General features: G+C 34.3%; 1 non-coding gene across 1 annotated transcript; it reads left to right on the top strand.

Annotated features, from left to right (window-relative positions):
- Positions 1-273: 273 nt before the first annotated feature.
- LOC128290824 (small nucleolar RNA R71) lies at positions 274-379 on the top strand. The gene has a single exon (XR_008280609.1). It is a non-coding gene; the product is annotated as a small nucleolar RNA R71 (small nucleolar RNA).
- Positions 380-22,838: the final 22,459 nt, after the last annotated feature.

Raw genomic sequence — 22,838 nt, 5'->3', positions numbered from 1 at the left:
GATTTTGTCGAGCTTATTTTAAGGTGGTTCAACCTATCGAGGATGTGTTGAAATTTGTCCTAATTACCAGCTGCACTTACGATCAGTTGTTTGGTTTGGTATGTGAACCACTCAACCAACCACATGTTTGAGTTCAATGTTGTATCCTCTATGAATTGGAAACCATCAACATATGTCTTCAACATGAACGCATCTGCAAATGCTCTGTCGAGACTAGATCACAAGTTCCCATCAAGCTTATTGTAAAAAACTTGTAATTGCAACCAATCTTGTAAACCATGGTAAGGACACTTATGAACATGAGTTTGAAGCACTCCCACACTTCATATAATGACTCTCTCTTGAGATACCGAAAGTTGGTAATGTCTATTCTGAGCTTCATGGTTTTACTTGAAAGGAAATATTTCACATAAATCCATCTCGCTGGCTCATCCCATGTGCTTATTGAGTCCACCGGCTATGAATCTAACAACATAAAAGCATCATCAATCAAAGAAAAAAGGAATAGCTGAAGATGTACGGTGTAATCAGATACCCTATTATGTTGAAAAGTATCACATATGGTTAGAAAATGCTCAAGGTTCATTCATCAATCCTCGAAATTCACGATTCCTTTGGATCATTTGAATTATTACTTGCTAGATCTCAAAATTGTTAGCATTAATCGCTTGGCGATTAATGCTTCCTCACACAGCATCAAGATTATACATAGTGTAGTCTCTCATTGTCCTTTCTACCTACGGTCTTTGATGAATTGGTGGTGAATGTTCTTCAACTCTTGGGTAGTCAAATGGTGGAGGTTGCGGATACCTGACAGCTTGTGTGACCAGGCCTGATATTTGCTCGAGAGCAAGCATTCATGTGATATAAGATATGAGGTAGCTTTAGCTACATGTGTGGCGCTTATGTGCAAAGACTTCCCCTGTATCCATTTAGTATTCCAAGTGTTTAACGGGTATGGTAAAGATGAGAAAGTAAGTGGTTATGTTACGAGATGGTACAGGTATGTACGTAAAGATTTTAGGTATTGACTTCATGTTATTGTGAGTTTGAGATAGCCCTATTATTGATGATTTATGGTCATGATGTATAAATGCATGGAAACACAATTGATGACTATATGTTAGGCTTTGGAGACCGAATTGATTGGTGAGATAGTAAATGTTGTTCATTTGAATTGTGATTTATCAGTTATGAGTGAAAGGAAATATTGGCCCAATTGCCTATTAAAATGGTTAAGAAAGTATGCAAAGAAAGAGTTATTACAATTTGAAATATGTTGAGCTATATGCATGAAAACATGAATATACATAAGAAACATGTACTTTTACTAAGATGTTTAAAATGATTTGCTAATAATGAAACATGCTACAATGGAGAAATTATGACTGCTAGACTGAAAGTAGAGTAATGTTAAATTATTTTGATAAATCAAAAGAGAGTAAACATGTGAATAGGTTATATTACAACCTTGAGATTTATAGCTATTTTTATACTAACTTGTGCTTATATTGTCAAGCATAGTATATGACTAGCATGAGTTGCTCATTATTTTCATATGGACTTACTTAGCTATATAGCTTACCCCCTTCCTTTCCCATGTCTTATAGGTTAATTTAACTAGCTCGGGTTGGAGACCGCCAGAGATGCCATCACAATATCAAGCTATAATTTGGGTATAAATGAACACAAGTATTTTAAGTTTATGGTATGTATAGGGACTTCTTCTTTTGATTAATTATGTCATTATTAATTTGGCCAAGTGTGTTGGCTTATAATGAATTAGTGATTCATTTTTTATATGGCCATGAGATATGGTTTATATTGATTATTTGGTTGTAAATCTATTCATATATGCATACATGTGCCAAGGTCATACATGATGTGGTTAAAATTGTTTGGCATGGATGAATTGTGGATGTGACTATGGATGTTTGATGATGGAATTGTGAGTGAATAGCATGATAATAATTAAGACATGAGTATGTTAAATGGAAGTAAACTTCAACTCTTAGTGCATGCAAATTTATAAATTTGGCTAGACAAAGTATGAAGTTTTATGCATGTATTAGTAAAGATGGAATGATCATGATCATGTCTTGTTTATGTATGTTTTAAGTGCTCAATTATGCCATGTTAAGTGCCCTTGAAGTCATGTATGTGTTTGTGCAAATAAGGATGGCAATTGGCTTGAAAAATAGCCTTGTATTTGTCCACAAGGGCAGACACACGTATGTCTAGGCCATGTGTGACACACAGTCAGCTTGATGGACGTGTGATTCGATCGTGTGTCCCCTACATCCTAATTAGGTAAAACAGAATACCCAGTAGTAAACACACGGGTGGAGACACGGCCGTGTGTCTCAGCAGTGTGGAGGACACGGCCTAACCACACAGGCATGTGACTTGGCCTTGTGACCTCAATTTAGTTGATAACGTCATAAACAGAGATTTACACGGGCTGAGGACACGACGTGTCCCAAGCCACACGGGCATATGTGACTACACGGCCTACCTGCACGGGTGTGTGACCCTCCAAAATAGAAAAATTTTCTAAGTGTTGTATAAGTTCTAAGAGTTCTCGATTGAGTCTTGAACCACACCAATGTATGTTTTGGGCCTTGAGGGCCCATATAAGGGACGATATACATGTGAATGAAAAGTTTTAAATTTGGAAGAAAATTTATGTCTCGATTTTGTATGATTGTGTGAGTTTATGTCTGGTAACACCTCGCACCCTGTTCTAACGTCGAATACGGGTAAGGGGTGTTGCATTTAGTGGTATTAGAGCTATGGTTTAGTCAACTCTTGGACTAACATAGCGTATGTGAGTCTAGCTATACATGCCATATTACTATTCATGATAGTGTGATATCTCACAGCTCTAACGAAATTGTTTTGTTAAGACAAAGATGACTTCCAACCGAGCTATTTATCGATAATGCTGAAAAAGATATTGAGATGATTGAAATGTGCCTATGATGTGTCGAAAATTTGGAAAGGTATGAATAGAAGTTCATGAATATGCATGCGATAATGTAACAAATAATATAACCATAAGTTGAGGAGTGTGGAAAGGTGAAATGAAACAAAAGTTTATGTTGAGATAAGCTCATCCACGTATGTTGGTATTCATATGATGTTATGTGCCAACCTATTTGATTAAGTGAATATGATAAGTAAACTTACCCAGTGGACGAAAAGTGTGTATGTACACTTGTTTGAATAATGTATAATAAATATGTCTATATAGTTGAATCTCATGTTTCATTGTTAAATTAGAGAATATATAATGTTTTGTTTTATGACTTTATTATGGAACCAAAAATATTATAATAGTATGAAAATTTAATTAGAAGATCAAATTGAGTAGAAAGCGGGAGATGAGTACGATTGTTCAATGATGAATTGACAGATAAGACCATGGTTGGACTATGGCAATACATGTGAGCACGTGTATGACCATAGCTGGGCTATGGCATCGTAATGACATGTAAGACCAAAGCTGGGCTATAGCATTGTGATCCCATGTAAGACCATGTCTGGGACATGGCATTGGCATCAATATGTGATCCTATGTAAGACCATGTCTGGGACATGGCATTGGCATTGATATGTGATCCCATGTAAGACCATGTCTGGGACATGGCATTGGCATCGATATGTGATCCCATGTAAGACCATATCTGGGATATGGCGTTGGCATCGTTATGTGATTCATGTAAGACCATGTTTAGGACATGGCATCAATATGAGACATCGTGTAAGACCAGAGTTGGACTGTGGCATCAAGTAAACAACGTACTCAAAACCATAAGATGTTCTCTAATTTGACAAATGTTGGTAAGTAAAATTGAAGCTAAGTGTTGGAATTTAATTAGATATTAATATTGAGCTCGAGTAAGTAAATTCATTGTTTGAAATTATGGATGACAAAAAACATTTGTAAAATAGATAAGTGTGTTAATTTGCTTGGAGTGAACTAAGTGATTATGATTATATTACATTAATGATGAATGCTAAGTCATATGTGTGTATTTCTGAGAGTCAAGTTAGAGGCTTTACGACCTCACTCCCTTACCGGTGTTGCTTTATAACGAAAATTCACGAGGATTATGTTGAATAAGTTCACAAGTGTGAAACCAAAGAGTATAGTGGTGAAATAATTAGTAATGTATACAGAGAACAGAATAATTTGGAAACTGAAAATAGCTTCGGAAGAAATATCATAATATTTTAAAGATTATACGGACTACGCAATGTCACGGTTAAAGAAGAAGTTAGTCTCAGCTAATTGACTCAATTAGGTATGGAGTCTAAATTAAGTGTTTGCCGAAATCCCTTCCGATTTGATTTTCGTCAGTGAATAGAATAATACAGGGTTTATGATAACAAAATTAGTCGGAGAAATGATGTTTGAATTTAAATATGTCTGTGTGTAACAGTTATGGTTGAATAGATTACAATGATTTCTTCTAAGTATTCTGTATATATATTCATTCATCCTTAGGGGTTCATGTGAATGTCCGTTTTCTGATAAAATTCTGACCAAGTGAAAATGTTAGCCAGCTTTAATGTTAGATGAAAGCACTGATGGGTCTGTTTATTTTATGATTGGCATTACCCTGTTTCTTTGGGACTCTATTCTAGTGTGATTGGAATAAAAGTTGACGGTGAAAACTTATGTGAGACTATTCTTCTGTATCTTAGTTCTTCTCTTATTCTTATTTTGTGAATTATCAATCATGACTCCTCTTTAAAGTGTGTTCTTTGGTTTGCAATAACTATGTCTGTCATGGTTGTATTTTTGAATCGATCATAGGATTGTGATAATTCTGGTATCTGGAATTTCTGTAATTTTCATGAAAGGAATTGCCATCGGCAAAAGTATTAATAGTGAGAGCACTAGCTTAAATTGTATATTAGTTTTCTTTCCTCGGGTAACTTTGATTAAAGTTAATGAGTTCAATCAGGATATCGACTTCCTCGAGCTAATAAGGTTTAAAATGTGACAACCCAAAATTGACCCTAGTCGGGATGTGGTTTCGGGACCACAAAACCGAGGCATAAAAATAATTTAAAATTTATTTTGATGCCTATGATATGTGTTAATTTGTGTGTGACATTTTTGATGTTTCGATTTAGTGTTATAAATGTGAATTTCACTAGAAAGGACCTAGTAGTGAACTTTGAAAGTATGATGGGGAAATGTGTGATGACTAGTTGCTCATGCATGCAAAAATAAGGGATTTGCATGTCAAATTTCCCCCAACATGAAGTGGCCGGCCATGGCAAGAGAGGATGGGCAAAACATGTCATGAAACATGTTTTGTTGGTGCATTAGGGAGAAATAATAAACAAAGGTGTATGTGTAAGAAAAGAATGAAAAAAAATGTGTGTGAGTGTGGTATTCCCCTCCATTGCCGTGAGTTGTAGAGAAAGAAAGAAAAATTTTGTTCATCCTTTCTTTGAGCTAAAACTAAGGAAGAAGGAGGATTTTGCTCCATTTTTTGTTTGGAAGAGATCTAGAAGGAGATTTTGGCTATACTTGCATCAAGATTAAGGTATGTATGAGGTTGTGTCATGAGATTCATTCATATTTTAGTTGCTAACTTGATGTTCATGTTAGCCATGGTTCAAATCCTTGTTATGCCATGGAAATGGTATTTGGCCAAGGTTGTTATTGTGTTGAAGCCATTGCATGCTAAATGTGAAGCTTGCTAATGATGCATGCAATGATGGATTGACTACTCTTGAAATTTCTTTGTAGCAATCTTGAGTAAGACATTGAATTCTTTGTTTAACCATGACCGAAGTTGAAAGAGTATGGTTGTGATGTATTCGGCCATGGTGCATTCATGAGCATGATTTATGCTTGTTACTTGATTGGTAAAAATTTGTGTTTGGATGGGTATGAACCCCTTGAGATTGACCTTGCACCTATATGTGTATACATGTTTGCACATGATGTATTGGCATGACATATATACTATTTCAAGGTATATATTTGCTTGTGATGATGTTTCGGTTATGAAGTACATGAGAGATGTGTATTGAGCTACAATATGTAATGCGTTAGTTAGTAAAATGCATGCTGTTTTTGTGTGGTATTAAGTGCATAATTGGCCTCAACATGGACATGCATATTCGGCCACATGAGGGAAATTGGTGTGCATGCATTCGGTTAGAGGCAAGCATATTGATGCCTATTCTTGGATTAGAAAATTCGCTAAGAGGAATATTAACTAATGTGTTGAGTTCGATTCGTGATTTCGTACATATGTGACTTTGATGCCTAATGAGCATAGATATTGGCTAGGTATCTTGAATTCCTCTTCGATGCTCAAATGATAAAACCAATTTATTTGTTAAATTAAGCTCAAGAGCAAAGGGAGCTAAATCCGATAAGGGAAGGAAAAGTCGTCGAATAGCCGTCGAAATCGTTCGACCACATCCGAGGTAAGTTTTCGAGTATCGAAACTTAGATTTTGATTCGATTGAATGAAGTAATAAGCAATCAATTTGTGCCTTTGTATGTGGCCATTGAGCGAAATGATATTTTGCTAAGTGAATTGTGCATAAAAGTTGTGTTATGAAATTGAAACAAAGATGTGTATGAATGTTCGAGTGATATCCAGGCTAAGCCCGAAGGCAATTGTGCAAATTTTGATATCCGGGCTAAGCCCGAAGGCAATTGTGCGAGTTATGATATCCGGGCTAAGCCCGAAGGCAATTGTGCAAATTGTGATATCCGGGTTAAGTCCCGAAGGCCTTTGTGCGGGTTACCATAACCGGGCTATGTCCCGAGGGCGTTTGAACGAGTAGCTATATCCGGATAAACTCCGAAGGTATGTGATTCGAGATCTTTGAACTTGCTGTAAAAATTTTCAGTTAATACGCTTGTGAAATTCCCAACAACAAGGTACGTTTCGTGTGTGCTTTGCACACTATGAGTAAGTGTATGTGCGTATTCGCTCCGATGATAAATGAGTTATCGGCCTTGACTAAGCCGTTATTAGTGTATGAATATAAGAGTTGGGATTGTGAAGTAAGCATGTCTTTGAGAAATTGTGCATATGAATTATTGTTTAGCTACTTGAATGCTATGCTTTGGTTGTGTGTATATTATGGCTCGAAACTTACTAAGCATAAATTGCTTACTCCGTTTCTTTGTTTCTCTGTTTATAGATTTTGCTCGTTAGCGATCGGATTCGGGATCATAGAAGTTGAAGTCAACCACACTATCAAAGCCCTTTTTGGTACTCCTTTAGTTGAGTTTTGGATATGGCATGTATAGGACTACTCTCGGTTGTTTTAAGTACTTGTGATGTATATGTGTGCGCCATGCGAAAATGGTTCGTAAAAGTGGAGTATGGAATTTGACCATATGTGGTTTGTAATTATATTTGGTTTCATGATGTGATTATGGTTTGGAATGAGAGAGTTGGTCACATGATCAGCCATTGGAATGGCTAAATATGATCATATGTTGGACCTAAGTATGACTAGACTATAGTTGGTCCTTGGGAACTACAATATAGGTAAAGCCTACCTTAAAAACAGATACTGCCAGCTGCAGTGACGTGGATGTGGAAAATCACCAAAATTTGTAGGAATGTTGTTAATTAGTGAATAAATTATGCAATCGAACCTTGACGAGTCTATTTTCATATGAAAGTAACGAAATGATCATATGAACAGTATACCGAGAGATATTAAAGTTCTCGTGAGACAGGGCCAGAACGGTTTCTGGGTCCCCTGTCGTGACTTTGAAAATTTACCATAAATTATCCAGAATGAATTAGAAGTCATGCCTTATATGTGCAGATTCCTTTTTGAGTCTAGTTTCATTAGAAATAAACGGTATCAGTATTGAAACCCTGTACAAAGAGATATTAAAGTTGTAATGCGCGAAGGTCAGTGTAGTCGACCCCTGTAACATGGGTGACTTTAACTAATAAACTGTACCAATTGGCCCGACCAAAAATTCTATAAATAAATCCATGGATGGATATATGAGTCTAAATTCAGGGAAAATTTACAGAATCAGTTTCCGAGTTGTGAAACTCGAGATACGCTTTTTAAGGCGACAGCGACGCAGTTTTCCAGCTTGCCTGGAAATGTCAAATTGGTCGGTGCCATAAGTGGTTTTGGCTTGTTAACCCCTCGTGTCCGACACCGGCAACGGTCTCGGGTTCGGGGTGTTACATAAAAGATCTTTGATTTGCATGCTAAAAGAATTTTGAAAGATTGTGTGTTTGAACTATATCCTCAGCATGAAGAAAAGAATATATTGATATGTTATTATTTGATAATTGAAATCAACTCAGTTGTTTTTATTTGAGTAAACTGATTTGTTAAGATATGATTCGATTTATACTAAGAGAATAAATTCTATGTATTCACGAGTATGAAGACGGATAGTCTGAATGAAGAAATCATATTCTAGAAAGCATAATACAGAGATATGCCTATTGGATTATTCTAACCGGATGATGTTATTACAAGTTAAAGTTGTTCTGATTGGAAAAGTTATCATATTTGTGAAATTTTGAAATGTTAGCAAAGTTGAAAACAATTGAAGGTATTATTAACCAAAAGTTCTAGTTCTGAGTTCAATTTGAATTGATTAAGGAATTTATGATTTTCAGCAATACGCTATTGAACAAATTGGAATGTGTCTTAATACAAGAATGCAAAGAGGTAGTTTGTACTTTTAGACGATTATAGTTACATCAAAAAGAAATGTTTGACTGGTGATTTAGAGACGACAACTTTTATGTCTGTGTTGAGAATTGAATAACTTCGTGTGTTCGACAGGAAATGTCAAGTACTTCCTGGTCTAAAAAAGTTAGAGTATTGAATGTCCTAGAAAGACCTAAAATTTAAGACAGTGTCAATGGTTTGTGATAATGAAAGATTTCGAGTAAGTTATTGATTTAATCTCTGAGAAAGCAGTTATAGCTATAGATGCCTAGATGGAAAGTATTTGTTTATTTTTGTGAGTACTGGTTACTTGATTGACCTTATTTGATGATGGTCTAATTCTAGCTATATTAAATGCTAAAGCGAGGATTTCTTTGTGAAACTAAGAAGCTCAGAAATGTGATAGTCAATGGTAATCTAAATAAGTTCAGAGTGAGTTTACTTCTGATGTTGAATTTCGGATCGAACATGATTCCTGTTATTATTGTTATTTCTAAATAGAATTTGCATACTTATGAATCTAGAACTTATTCAAAAGTTTTTGTACAAGGCTCAGTAGTAACAGTTCTGTTCATCCAAGAGTAATAAAATGTACAGTTATATAAGTAAATGTGCTAGTGATTGCATATGTTACATGATATTTTAGAATCTGTATTCAGATGACGATATGTTAATAAATGAAATTCAAAAATCAAGTGTATTCAGGACTAATACAGCCAGTGATGGTATGGGAGCGATAATGAGATGAGTTACCATAAATTTCGTATCGGGATTGTCACAATCTTCGAAAAGGAAGATGTTATTTGGATTGTGATTGATTTTTTGGAAAAGATCCATATGATCATTTCAGTATGTATAGAGTTTTTCTTTGATAGAATAACTGAGTATATGAATTCCAAAGAGAGTAACTGAGATCTTAACGATATGCTAAAGTCCAAAGGTTATTGGAAAGAGATATACGAGGTGAATTCTGGCTGTGATTCTGAGAAGTTTTGTGAAAGTGTTTCATGAGAGTTGAAAACAACTTCTTCTGGTAAGATTCTCAGGGGCGAAAATCCTTACAGGGGGAAGAGTTGTAACATCCCGATTTAGGGTCTAGTCAGAACAGTGGTTTCGAGACCACAAATTTGACATAAGGAAATTTATTTTTATTATATTTTTATGGTCTACAATTTCACGGAATGATTTCATGAAAATCTCGTTAGAAAATTTCGAGGTTTGGGCACTCAATTTAGTCAAAAGGACTAAATTGTAAAAAGTGCAAAACTTGAGTTCTAGAAGCTAGAGGTGTCAAATTGCTATGAAGTTTTAAATTGGAGGCCCTTGAATGGTAATTAGACCATTGGATAATTTTTTGAAAAAAATGGACATGAAATAGGTGAAATAAATATTTTTAAGTTAGGGGTATTTTGGTCATTTAGTAATTAAATGACTTAATAAACAAAATAAAAGCTAAAATTTCTTGTCCATCTTCTTTCTTGGCTGAATTTTACATGAAGAAACCATGGCTAGGGTTTTTCAAGCTTCCAAGCTCGATTGTAAGTTCGTTCTAGCCCCGTTTTTAATGATTTTTACGGTTTTGAAATCCTCGTAACAAGATCTATCTATTTCTACCATTAATTTGAGTTATGGTTAAAGTCTAGGGTTTTTACCGATGATGAACATGTGTGTATTTTGATGATTAATGGTATAAAATGCATGTTTATGGTTAGAGAAATGACTTTTACTAAGTAATTTTTGGTAAAAATGCCTAAAAGGACAAATTTGTAAAAGTTATAAAATGTGTCATAAAAGTATGTTTTAATGGAAATTGTGGGCTATTATAGTTATGAAAATGGTTCGGCTAGGCTTAAAGTACAAAGAAATTGAATGAAAATCATTTTACGAGCTTAGAGGCAAAAGTGTAAATATGATAAAGTTTAGGGGCAAAAATGTATTTTTTCCAAATATGATTTTTGGGCTGAATTGATTAGTATAATGACTAAATAAGTTAAATGTGATGTTTAGATCAAGAAAAACAAAGTTCGAGCCTAGATAGAGGGAAAATAAGTAATTGATGGTTAGGTCCCTCTTTGCCATTTTGGTGTCGAGGTAAGTTCGTATGTAAATAATGCTATGTTATGTTTATATTTTAAATATTCTAAATGCTTTGATAATGTATTAAATACATGATTTGTTCTATGGTTGTATTTGACGAAATCCGGATAAGTGAGAAAAATCCTGTTTGAATATTAGGAATAGAATAGGATACGAGTGACATGTCACTAAGGATATTTTTGATACATGTGTGATTATGTGATCCGGGTACTGGTCTAGTACATCTACCAATGGCTGGGTAGTCTGGCATGTGTTGCGGATACCTGACAGCTTATGTGAGCAACACTGCGTAGTTACGTCTTGACTGTCAGCTTGTGTGAGCAGGCCCGAGATTTGCTTGAGAGCGAGCATTCATGTGATATGAGATATGAGGTAGCTTTAGCTACATATGTGGCACTTATGTGCAAAGACTTTCCGTGTTTCCATTTAGTATTCCAAGTGTTCAACGAGTATGCCAAATATGATAAAGAAAGTGGTTATGTTACAAGATGGTATAGGTATGTACGTAAAGATTTTAGGTATTGACTTCATGTTATTGTGAGTTATGATCACTATGAAAGTGACTTTGAGATAGCCCTATGATTGTTGATTTATGGTCATGATGTACAAATGCATGGAAACACGATTGATGACTATATGTTAGGCCTTGGAGGCCCAATTGATTGGTGAGATAGTAAATGTTGTTCATTTGAATTGTGATTTATCAGTTATAAGTGAAAGGAAATATTGGCCCAATTTCCTATTAAATGGTTAAGAAAGTATGGAAAGAAAGAGTTATTACAAATTAAAATATGTTGAGCTATATGCATGAAAACATGAATATACATAAGTAACGTGTACTTTTACTAAGATGTTTAAAATGATTTGCTAATAATGAAACATGCTACAATGGAGAAATTATGACTGCTAGACTGAAAGTAGAGTAATGTTAAATTATTTTGATAAATCAAAAGAGAGTAAACATGTGAATAGGTTATATTACAACCTTGAGATTTATAGCTATTTTTATACTAACTTGTGCTTATATTGTCAAGCATAGTATATGACTAGCATGAGTTGCTCATTATTTTCATATGGACTTACTAAGCTATATAGCTTACCCCCTTCTTTTCCCATGTCTTATAGGTTAATTTAGCTAGCTTGGGTTGGAGACCGTCGGAGATGCCATCACACTATCAAGCTATAATTTGGGTATAAATGAACACAAGTATTTTAAGTTTATGGCATGTATAGGGACTTCGTCTTTTGATTAATTATGTCATTATTAATTTGGCCAAGTGTGTTAGCTTATAGTGAATTGGTGATTCATTTTGTATATGGCCATGAGATATGGTTCATATTGATTATTTGGTTGTAAATCTATTCATATATGCATGCATGTGCCAAGTTCATACATGATATGGTTAAAATTGTTTGGCATGGATGAATTGTGGATGTGACTATGGATGTTTGATGATGGAATTGTGAGTGAGTGGCATGATAATAACTAATACATGAGTATGTTAAATGAGAGTAAACTTCAGCTCTTAGTGCATGCAAATTTATAAATTTAGCTTGACAAAGTATGAAGTTTTAGGCATGTATTAGTGAAGATGCAATGATCATGATCATGCCTTGTTTGTGTATGTTTTAAGTGCTCAATTATTCCATGTTAAGTGCGTTTGAAGAAATGAATGTGTTTATGCAAATATGGGTGGCAATTGGCTTTGGTACTTGAGCCTTTTCACCTTCACATAAGCTTACCAATGTTTTTCATGTCCCTTATTTTACTTTAATTTGATTTCCATCTAAAATTGACTCATGACTTACATTTTTTTTTGTTTCTTTTTATATTCATATTTCTCTTTTACAAGACATTTGCAATTGATAAGTGAAGGGGTTTGGTAGAGTGCGGCATGGTCTTTATCTACTCTTACCATATTTGTCTTCAACTAAGGCTATACCTTCTTTAGTTTCTTTTTTTTTCTCTACAACCGATTTCCAAAATGAATAAAATAGAACATTTTAATTGTAATCCTTTGAACAATGGTTATATTCATATTTTTTCATTTTTTCTGCTAGTTAAACACACGTTTACCTTTTCCCTTTAGTTATTCTCGAGTTGAATCATCATTCTCCTTAGTCAATCTTGACTTGCGGAAGCCTTATAAATTTTCCACACATAGTAGGATCTTCACTTTCTTACGATTGCTGATCATTATGGTCGAGCAACTTGTATGTATCTTCTTACGCTCAAAAGTGATGCTATTTTTCGCTTTAAAAAAATTTATTACCTTGGTCAAAATTCAATTTTTCATTATTATAAAATTTTTGTAGTGATAATGGGACTGAATTTTTTATTGTTGAGTATAATTCTTTGTTTTCTTATTTGGGCAATTTTCATCAAGATTCGTGTTTGTACGCCCCAGCAAAATGGTATACCTAATGGTACATATCGTCACTTGTTGGAAATAGCTAGAGTCCTCAAATTTTAATGTAATGTTCCTAGTATATTTTTGGATGAATTTATTTTCACTGCTTGTTACATTATCAATTATTTACCTACCTCAGTTTTAGGTTGGAAGACTCGTTTAAAATTTTATATAATAAACCACTTGAGTTGTCCCACTTATAGGTCTTTGGTTTCCTTTGCTATGCTAAAGTCCTTCATTATAACATCTCGAAATAGGGCCTAAATGGAATAGTGGTTGCGAAACCACAAATCTGAGATAGAAAAGTTTATTTCGATTAATTTTTATGATTTACTGAGTGATTAAATGCATGTGTTAGAGTATTGATAAGAAATTTTATAGATTGCATGTTTAATTTGCCTATTAGGGCTTATTTGCAGAAGATGTTGTAACAGCCCGATTTAGGGTGTAACTCCCCGTACCCGAGACCGTTGCCGGAGTCGGACACGAGGGGTTAACAGCCTTAATTCATTTATTAGCACAGTCCATTTTAAAATTTCCAGACAAGCTGGCTAACTGCGTCACCGTCACCTTAAAAATCATATCTCTAGTTCCAAAACTCGAAAACCAATACCGTAAATTTTTCCTGAAACTAGGCTCATATGTCCATATACATATTTTTCTAGAATTTTTGGTCGAGCCAATTAGTACAGTTTATTAGTTAAAGTCTCCCCTATTTTAGGGTTCGACTACTCTGACCTTCATGCATTACGACTTAGATAACTCTCTGTACAGGGCTCAATACTTATGCCGTTTGTTTCTAAAGAAACTAGACTCGAAAAGGAATCTATACATATATGATATGACTTCTAATTATCTCTGGTTAATTTATAATTAATTTCCAAAGTCAGAACAGGGAATCCAGAAATCGTTCTGGCCCTGTTTCACAAAAACTTTAACATCCCATAAAATACTGTTCATATGGTCATTTCGTTACTTTTCTATGAAAACAGATTCATCAAGGTTCGATTACATAATTTATTCACTATTTAATTCCATTCCTACTATTTTTAGTGATTTTTCACATCCACATCACTGCTGCTGTCAGCATCTAATTTTAAGGTAAACTATACCTATTTCATGATCTCCCATGGACCAACTAAAATTTTGTCATACATAGCACCAAAATGATCATGATTAACCATTCCAATGGCTAATCATTACCAAACATTTCCATACCTCTCAATGAACAACATACAAAACGATTATAAGGCTATGCTCAAAGTGTATATAAGCCATTTTCGCATGGCTATCCAAATTTATACAAAACCAAAGGGTACATGACCAACAACAAAAAGGGTAGTCCTATACAGGCCATTTTCGGAGTTCAACTAAAAGAGTACCAAAAGGGCTTTGATAGTGTGGATGACTTCGACTTCAACACTCCCGAGTCCCGTAGCTGACGAACCAAAATCTATAAAACAGAGGATCAAAGAAAACGGAGTAAGCATTTAATGCTTAGTAAGTTTTGAATAATGAAATTAGTTACAACTGAAGTATAGCATTCATATAACTAAACGGATAATTTCATATACACATATTCTCAAAAATCAGTCCTACTTCACATTTCCAACCCTTATATTCATACATAAGGGATCGACTTAAACAAAGGCCGGAAGCTCATTAATCGACTGAACGAATAATATTTAAACGAAATCACTACTCCAATGCATATACGAAACGTACCTCATCGTTGGGATTTTACGAGCGTATTAATTGAAATTATTACAGCAAGATCGCTCATTCCCAAACCAAGTACCTTCGGGGTTTAGCCGGATATAGCTACTCGCTTAAATGCCTTCGGGACTTAGCCCGGTTATAGTAACTCGCACAATTGCCTTCGGGACTTAGCCCGGTTATGGTAACTCGCACAAATGCCTTCAGGACTTAGCCCGGACATAGTAACTCGCACAAATGCCTTCAGGACTTAGCCCGGTTATCATCCGAATATCCATGCACATATCGATGAATCATGCCACATCTATATTTCAATTTCATAACTAGAATTCAAACACAAGTCACTTATCAAGCATTATCGGCTCAATAGCTACATACAAGAGCATGATTTTGATTTACTTAAAACATGATCTAATCGAATCATAATCTAAGCTCCATTACTCAAAGACTTACCTCGGATGTGGTCGAACGATTTCGGCGGCTATTCGATCACTTTTTCCTTTCCCTTATCCAACTGTGGTCCTCTAAGCTCTTGAGCTAATTCAAACAAATTTAACTTATTAAAGTCTCATTATGCTAGCTTATGGCCGATTATGACAAGGAGTTTGATAGGTCATATGGCCACCTTTAGCTCAAATACAAAATGGTTATACGCATTTTTAATCACATTGAGCAATTTAATACAATTAATCTAACATTTCCTCATGTGCACTTTTATGACCTAATATCAATTAACTAAGCACTTAACAAATTCTCCTTGAGCCGATTATCTAAGTCAAGATAAAGACATCAATATGCTTGCCCCTAACCGAATACATGCAACTCCAATCTATCTCATGTGGCCGAATATGATGTCTATGTTGAGGCCAATATATGCTTAATACTTCCTACAATTATGGTTACTTGTATTGACTACATACCATTTTGTTTCAAATTCAAAACTCGGCTAATACACATATATGCATTAGTAATCAAATACTAACATTTGCACTTCACCTTACTACCATTTCTCATCCAAATAACATGAGCAACAACCATTTTTCTCTTCTACTTCCTACCATGGCCGAATGCATCAAGACACCATACCATTTCAATTTTGGTCATGGTTTAAACAAAGAACTTAATGTCTAACTCAAAAAAAAAATGCTAAAAAGAAAATCCAAGAGTCATCAATCCACCATCACATGTATCATTACAAAGCTTCACATTTAGCATGCAAATGACATCAACACAAATCCACCTTAGCCGAAACTTAGCTGCTCATCATCACATAATAAAGATTTAAACCATGGGCTAGGTAGAACTCAAGCTAACAACAAAAAACATGCACGAATCTCATGGAACAACATCAAACATACCTCCTCCTAAACACCAACCAATCGAACATGAAGCAAGAAAACTCATTTCTTCTTCCTTTGATTTTTCGGTCAAGAAGAACAATGAGGATGAAGCCTTTTTTTTTTTTCTTTTTTTTTTCTTCTAGGAACGGCACAATGGAGGAACAACCACACACATTTTTTTTTGTTTCTCCTCCTACTAACACTAATATTTTATTGCCCATGTTCTTTATTTTATTATTCCTAACATAAAGCATTAACCCAACATGTTCATGACATGTTTTTTAGCCATAACATTTTGTCCACCCTCATGCTCATGGCCGGCCACTACTAATTAGGGGAGGGGGGGAATTGACATGCAAGTCCACCCTTTTGATTACATGCACTAATAGATCCTTATAGATTAACCTATCACATTTCAAAAGTGTCACACATAAGTCCTATTGACTAAATTCACATGCAATTTACTAAATCGAAGCTTAAAACTTTCACACATTCATATTCACATATTTTAGACAATAAATATCATATTCAAATAATTTGGTGACTCAGTTTAGTGGTCCCGAAACCGCTTTCCGACTAGGGTCACTTTAGGGCTGTCACATAGGTCCTAAACGGAACGATGGTTTTAGAACCACAAATTCAAAGTCGAAAAATTTATTCTGATTAAGTTTTAAGGTTTATTTATTGATTAAAATATTGTGTAAAAATATCATTAAGAAATTTTACTGATAAAGTGCTTAATTGGACTTTTAGGACTAAATTGCAAAGGTTGCAAAATATGTGTTCTAATTCATAAGTACTTGATTGAAATGGGGTTTTAAAGATGAGGTCCTTAAATTGTAATTAGACCATTATATTTCGTTTGGACAAAAATGGGCATGAATAGGACAAAATTTTAAAGAAAGGCCTTAAGGGCATTTTAGTCATTTGGTAATTAAAAGAAATAAAAAAGGAAAATAAAGCCAAAATTGACTCATCTTTTTCATGGAGGCCGAAATTAGCATGGGGGAAGCCATGGCTAGGGTTTTCAAGCTTTCCAAGCTCCATAGTAAGCCCGTTCTAGCCCTGTTTTTCAAGTTCTTTACATTTTTGGAATCCCGGTAACTTGATTAAGCTTATTCTAGCAATAATTTAAGCTAGGGTTCATATTTGGAAAAATAACCATAGGTAAAATGTGTTTATTTTGATGTTTTATGGTAGAATATGAAGGCTGAAATTATGTTAAACAACTTTTGCTAAGCAGTTTTAAGCAAAAATGAGTAAAACGGCTTAATCGGTAAAAGTTGTTATAGTTCATAACTATGTGTTAAAGTGAGAATTCGATGTTTCCATATAATGGAAAAATGATCAGCATGTCATAAAAAATAAGAATAAGGGATGAAGTTTAATTCCCGAGCCTAGGGGAAAAAGTGTAAATATGTTTAGGGGCAAAATTGTAATTTTGCAAAAGTTTGAGTTAAGGACTGTTTTGAATAGTACATTAATTAAATAAGTAAAATATGATGTTTTAGATCCCGGAAAATGAGATTTGAACCTAGAATGGGAGAAAAATTGAAAATCGGGAAAGTTGGTAAAATGGCCGTTTTAGTATCGAGGTAAGTTTATATGTATAATAAGCATTAGTTTATGCATGTTTCAATGTAAAATTGATATATTTACTATGATTGCCGAGGTATTGAAAGTAAGTATAATTATGATGATTTAAATGTTCAATATTAATTTGACATGAAAATGAGAAAGTATGTAAGTTTGTATGTAAATAATACATAATCTTTATTACGTTTTTATATTTCAGCATATTTTATGTATTGTAGCTGATTTTTGAATCATAATTGACTATTAGAAGAATGAAATAAAGTATTAGAAAGTGAGATACTTCCCATTTGAACCTTCAGAATCGAAAGATACAGATGGTATGTAGCTAGGTCACATGTGTAATACGGGATGTATACCATGTGTACAAGAGGGCTACGAGACATTATGAGGTAGCTAGGTCGCATGGGTGATACTATGTGTACACCATGTAGACAAGAGAGCTATGGGATATATGTAGCTAGGTCGCATGGGTGATACTATGTGTACACCATGTAGACAAGAGAGCTACGAGATAAATGTAGCTAGGTTGCATATGTGGTTCCAAGTGAAGGACACCATGTAAACAAGAGAGCTACGAGATACAGTGGCTAGGTCACATGGGTGGTACTAAGTGATCACCATGTGTACAAGAGAGCCAAAATTATGTGTACAATCAATCTAGGTCACATGAGTGGTGCTAAGTGAAGGCCACTATGTGTACAAGAGAGCTTCGATTTTAAAGGTGGGCTGTGTGCGATACCATTGCGTATCTGTTATTATTTCGAAGCGTTCAACTATGAAATTGATTAAATGAAATTGTGTATGACTTTGTGATGATAAGTGTAAGTATATACGTGTGTAACTTATGAGCAATATGCTCGATATGTGATTGGAAATTGGAAAGATTGTTATGGGTAAGTGATGAATACAATTGTAGTGTGAAAGATCAAAATTGACAATAAAACTGTTCTAGATAGTTGCAGTGATGAGAATCTAAAAATTTACCAAAAATAGTAGAAATTGAATCAGAGACTGAATGAAATATCAAATTAAATCTTAATGAGTCTATTTTCATATAACAGAAATAGAGCAAGCAAAGGAATTCTATATTCTGAGATATTTAAGTTTCTATGAGACTGGTTCAGAATGACTACGTGATCCCCTATTCTAACTTTGAAAAATCATTAAAAATTTTAAAAAAATAATTCTGGGATATAATTTATATTTTTGAAATCCTTAATGAGTCTAGTTTCAAATAAAATAAACGATAACATCATATGAGTTCTGTAAGAAGAGAAAATTTATTTTTAGTGAAGAGTGATCAGGGCAGTTGAGTAGTGAAACAGGGGTAACTTGAATAAATAAACTGTACTAATTGGCTAGACCAAAAATTTTGAAAATTTTATGGTAAGAATATACATGAATCTAGTTTCAATTAAAATTTATATTTTGTAATTTGGAGTTTTGTATCTCCAGAAATAAATAATTTAGCTGCTGGTACTCTACTAGACAGCTTATTTTGAACCTGTTTATAATTGTAATAGTAAAAGTATGTGTGTTTGTGATTGTAATATTCCGGGAACATATTGTGACTTTGTTTAATGTATGATAATGTATTGTTTATTAATATTTACATATTTACTTACTAAGCTATAATGCTTACTCCCTTCCTTTCCTCTTTCCTATAGTGTCGCAGATGTTAGCTCGAGTTAGAGGTCGCCGGAGGTTAAATCACACTATCAAACTATTGATCGATATATAAAGGTTTTAAAGCATGATATGGGCCTTGTAAGTTTTTTTTTAAGGGACAGCTTGAATATGTTTGAAAATTTTAAAATTTGATGAAATTTTATGTCTCAATTTTAAATGATTACAAGTACTCAAGTCCGGTAATACCTCGTACCTTATTCCGGCGTCGGATACGGGTAAGGGGTGTTACATTCATTCTTTTGATAAATTTCATCCTCAATCTATACCTCTTACTTTTATGGGTTATTCTATTGTTCAAAAGGGTTATCTTTTGTTCAATCTTGCTACCAATCATTTTTGGTTAACCGTGATGTTAAATTTCATAAGACGATTTTTCCTTTTCAATGTTAGTATACTACACCACCTTTATTTCCCATTTCTTCTTCCTATAATTTTTACTTTAACTTCTTTCCTTAGATTCTAGCTTACCTTTTGACCCACCTACTAACTTGTTTCATCCTTTTACTTCATTACCTTCTCTCACCCCGTCTTCTTCATCCCATGTTTTTTGCAACATTCTTCCTTCTTCTCCTACTCTTATTTTATCTCATCCAATTTCACCCTTATGTCATTCTACCTGGTCCAATCGACTGCCATCATGGTTGACAGACTTTGTTTTCTCTTCTCAATCTTCTTTATCCTTTTCAGTTGCTAAAATTTCATATCCCATTTATCAATGTATCACCAATTATCATTTACCTTTACATGCTTATTTTTTACTGCTTCTCTATTAGATATTGTTGAACCAAATACTTATCAAAAAGCTGCTAGGGACCCTAGTTGGGTTGATGCTGTGAAATAAGAGATTCAAGCTTTGAAGGCCAATGTTACATGGGAGATGGTGCCTTTACCACTTGGTAAGGCCCCTATGTTAGTAAATGGGTTTATAAGTTCAAGTACAAGTTGGATGGAACTATAGAACAATTTCAAATACATCTTGTTGGTCCAGGGTATACTCAATAGCCGAGTATTGATTTCCATGATACATTTTATCCTATTGCTAAATAGGTTACTACCCATCTCGTTCTTGCTCTTGATGTTTGGTTAGGTTGTCCTTTATTTCAAATGGATGTTTACAATGCCTTTCTACAGGGTGACTTGCATGAGGAAGTGTATATGACTCTTCCCTAGGGTTTTCACAATCAGCGGGAGACACGAGTGTGTCAATTGCTCAAATCCTTGTATAGTTTGAAGTAGACCTCTCAAAATTGGAATATCAAGCTTACTAAAGCATTTCTTTGCAATGTTTATGTTCAGAACAAACATGATTACTCTTTACTCACTAAGAGAAAGTGAGATAAATTAGTCTCATGCTGATATATGTAGATAACCTTTTAATAATAAATAATGATAGTGACCTTGTAGCTGAACATAAAAATATTTTGCATAAAAATTTCAAAATGAAAGATTTGGGATATCTTAAGTATTTTCTTGGTATTAAGGTTGCACAGTCCGAGGCTGGTATACTATGGAACAAATGAAAGTATGCTCTAAAGTTGATTCATGATACAAGGTTAGGGGAATTTAAGACGACAATCACTCCTTTGGAACAAAATTAGAATTTGACATCATGCGAGTATGATGAACTTATAGAAGAAAAGTATGATGATAATGAGTTTGTTGACATTACTCTTTATCAAAGTCTTATTGGGAGGTTGTTATACTTAATAGACACAAAGGTATATATACCTTTGTGGTGCAACATCTTAGTCAATTTATGCAGTGGCCAAAGAAGTCACATTACGATGTAGCTCTTTGGGTGATTAGGTACATAAAAAGGAATCATGGTCAAGTGTTGTTTATTCAAACAATAGATGATATACAACTGGTGGTGTATTATGATTCTGATTGGGCATGTTCAATGTCAAGACAATTTGTGTCGGGGTTTTATGTTAAGCTTGGGGATTCCTTACTTTCATGGAAGTAAAAAAAAGGAGTATTATGTCATGTTTTTCGGTAGAAACAAAATATAGAAGTATGGCTTCAACAGAGGTTGTACTAGTGCGGTTAAGTGGCTTGCTTAAAAAACTTAGTGTTGGGCACTATCACATCCCAAACCCGGTTAGGAAGATACAACCCGAATTCGGCATGCCACCTTAGCCACCGAAGCGACTCTCTATTAACTCCCAACCTAACCTCCAACACGCCACTTATACATATATATAAAGTACGTGAACATAGTGTTAATCTTTAACAACACAGCAAAAAACACTCTTATACAAAACACAAGGGTTCACATGCACAAAACATCAGAGTATATAATTGTGTGAAGCAATACTTCTAAATACTTCGAAATATCAATAGGTTCGCACTACTCTAAAACACCAAGCAAAACATTCAAATATAGCTCCCAAACTGTTACCAACATAAAAGGTTGCAGAACAACATACAACCATAGGTTCGTAGTTTAATATAGGCTCGTACAACAACATGAATTCACAAGATTCAGCGGATCATGTACAATAATTTTGAATCTTATTATCAGTTCGCTTATCACTTAAATAATTCATACATCATAGCTTTACTAAATAACATGCTTCACAAACAAGGAAAAACGTGCATGCAACATATTATCATGTTCAAACAAGTTTCTCACACATATAAGGGTTCACAAAGCTAAGGGTACGCATGCAAATAATGTATCATACAAGAGTACACAAGTAATTTATGAGCATAAATCGTAGACAAAATAAACATACATGAATAACATCTTTTTATTGATAGTGAAAAAGAACATATGTATTTCAAGACATGGTTCACGTGAATTAAATTAATTCACGTGAATAAAATTAACTTAAAATAAAACATACTAAACTCATCCTTAAAAAAAAAATTTCAGGAAATCAAATCAATGTTATAACTATTCTTAGAAAAAATCATAAGACAACCCATAGCCCATCTAAATGGTTCGCCGATATTAGTCATGTGCCTTACAAAATCATCAACCTCGCCAATGCCACTCGCAATCTACTTATCGGAGAGGTAAGAGAGGAGTGGGTGTGTGACAGCCCAAAATTGACCCTAGTCGGAAGGTGGTCTCGGGACCACAAAACCGAGGCATAAAAATAATTAAAAATTTATTTTGATGCCTATAATATGTGTGTGCTCATGTATGACATTTTATGATGATTGATTTAGTGTTATAAGGGTGAATTCCACAAGAAAGGACTTAGTAATGAACTTTGAAAGTATGATAGGAAATGTGTGATGACTAATTAAAGCATGCATGCAAAATAATGGACTT

This window comes from Gossypium arboreum, chromosome 3 (assembly GCF_025698485.1).
Source record: "Gossypium arboreum isolate Shixiya-1 chromosome 3, ASM2569848v2, whole genome shotgun sequence".
In the NCBI taxonomy this organism is placed as follows: domain Eukaryota; kingdom Viridiplantae; phylum Streptophyta; class Magnoliopsida; order Malvales; family Malvaceae; genus Gossypium; species Gossypium arboreum.
Note: the sequence above shows the minus strand (reverse complement) of the source record. Positions and strands in the feature narration are given on the sequence as shown.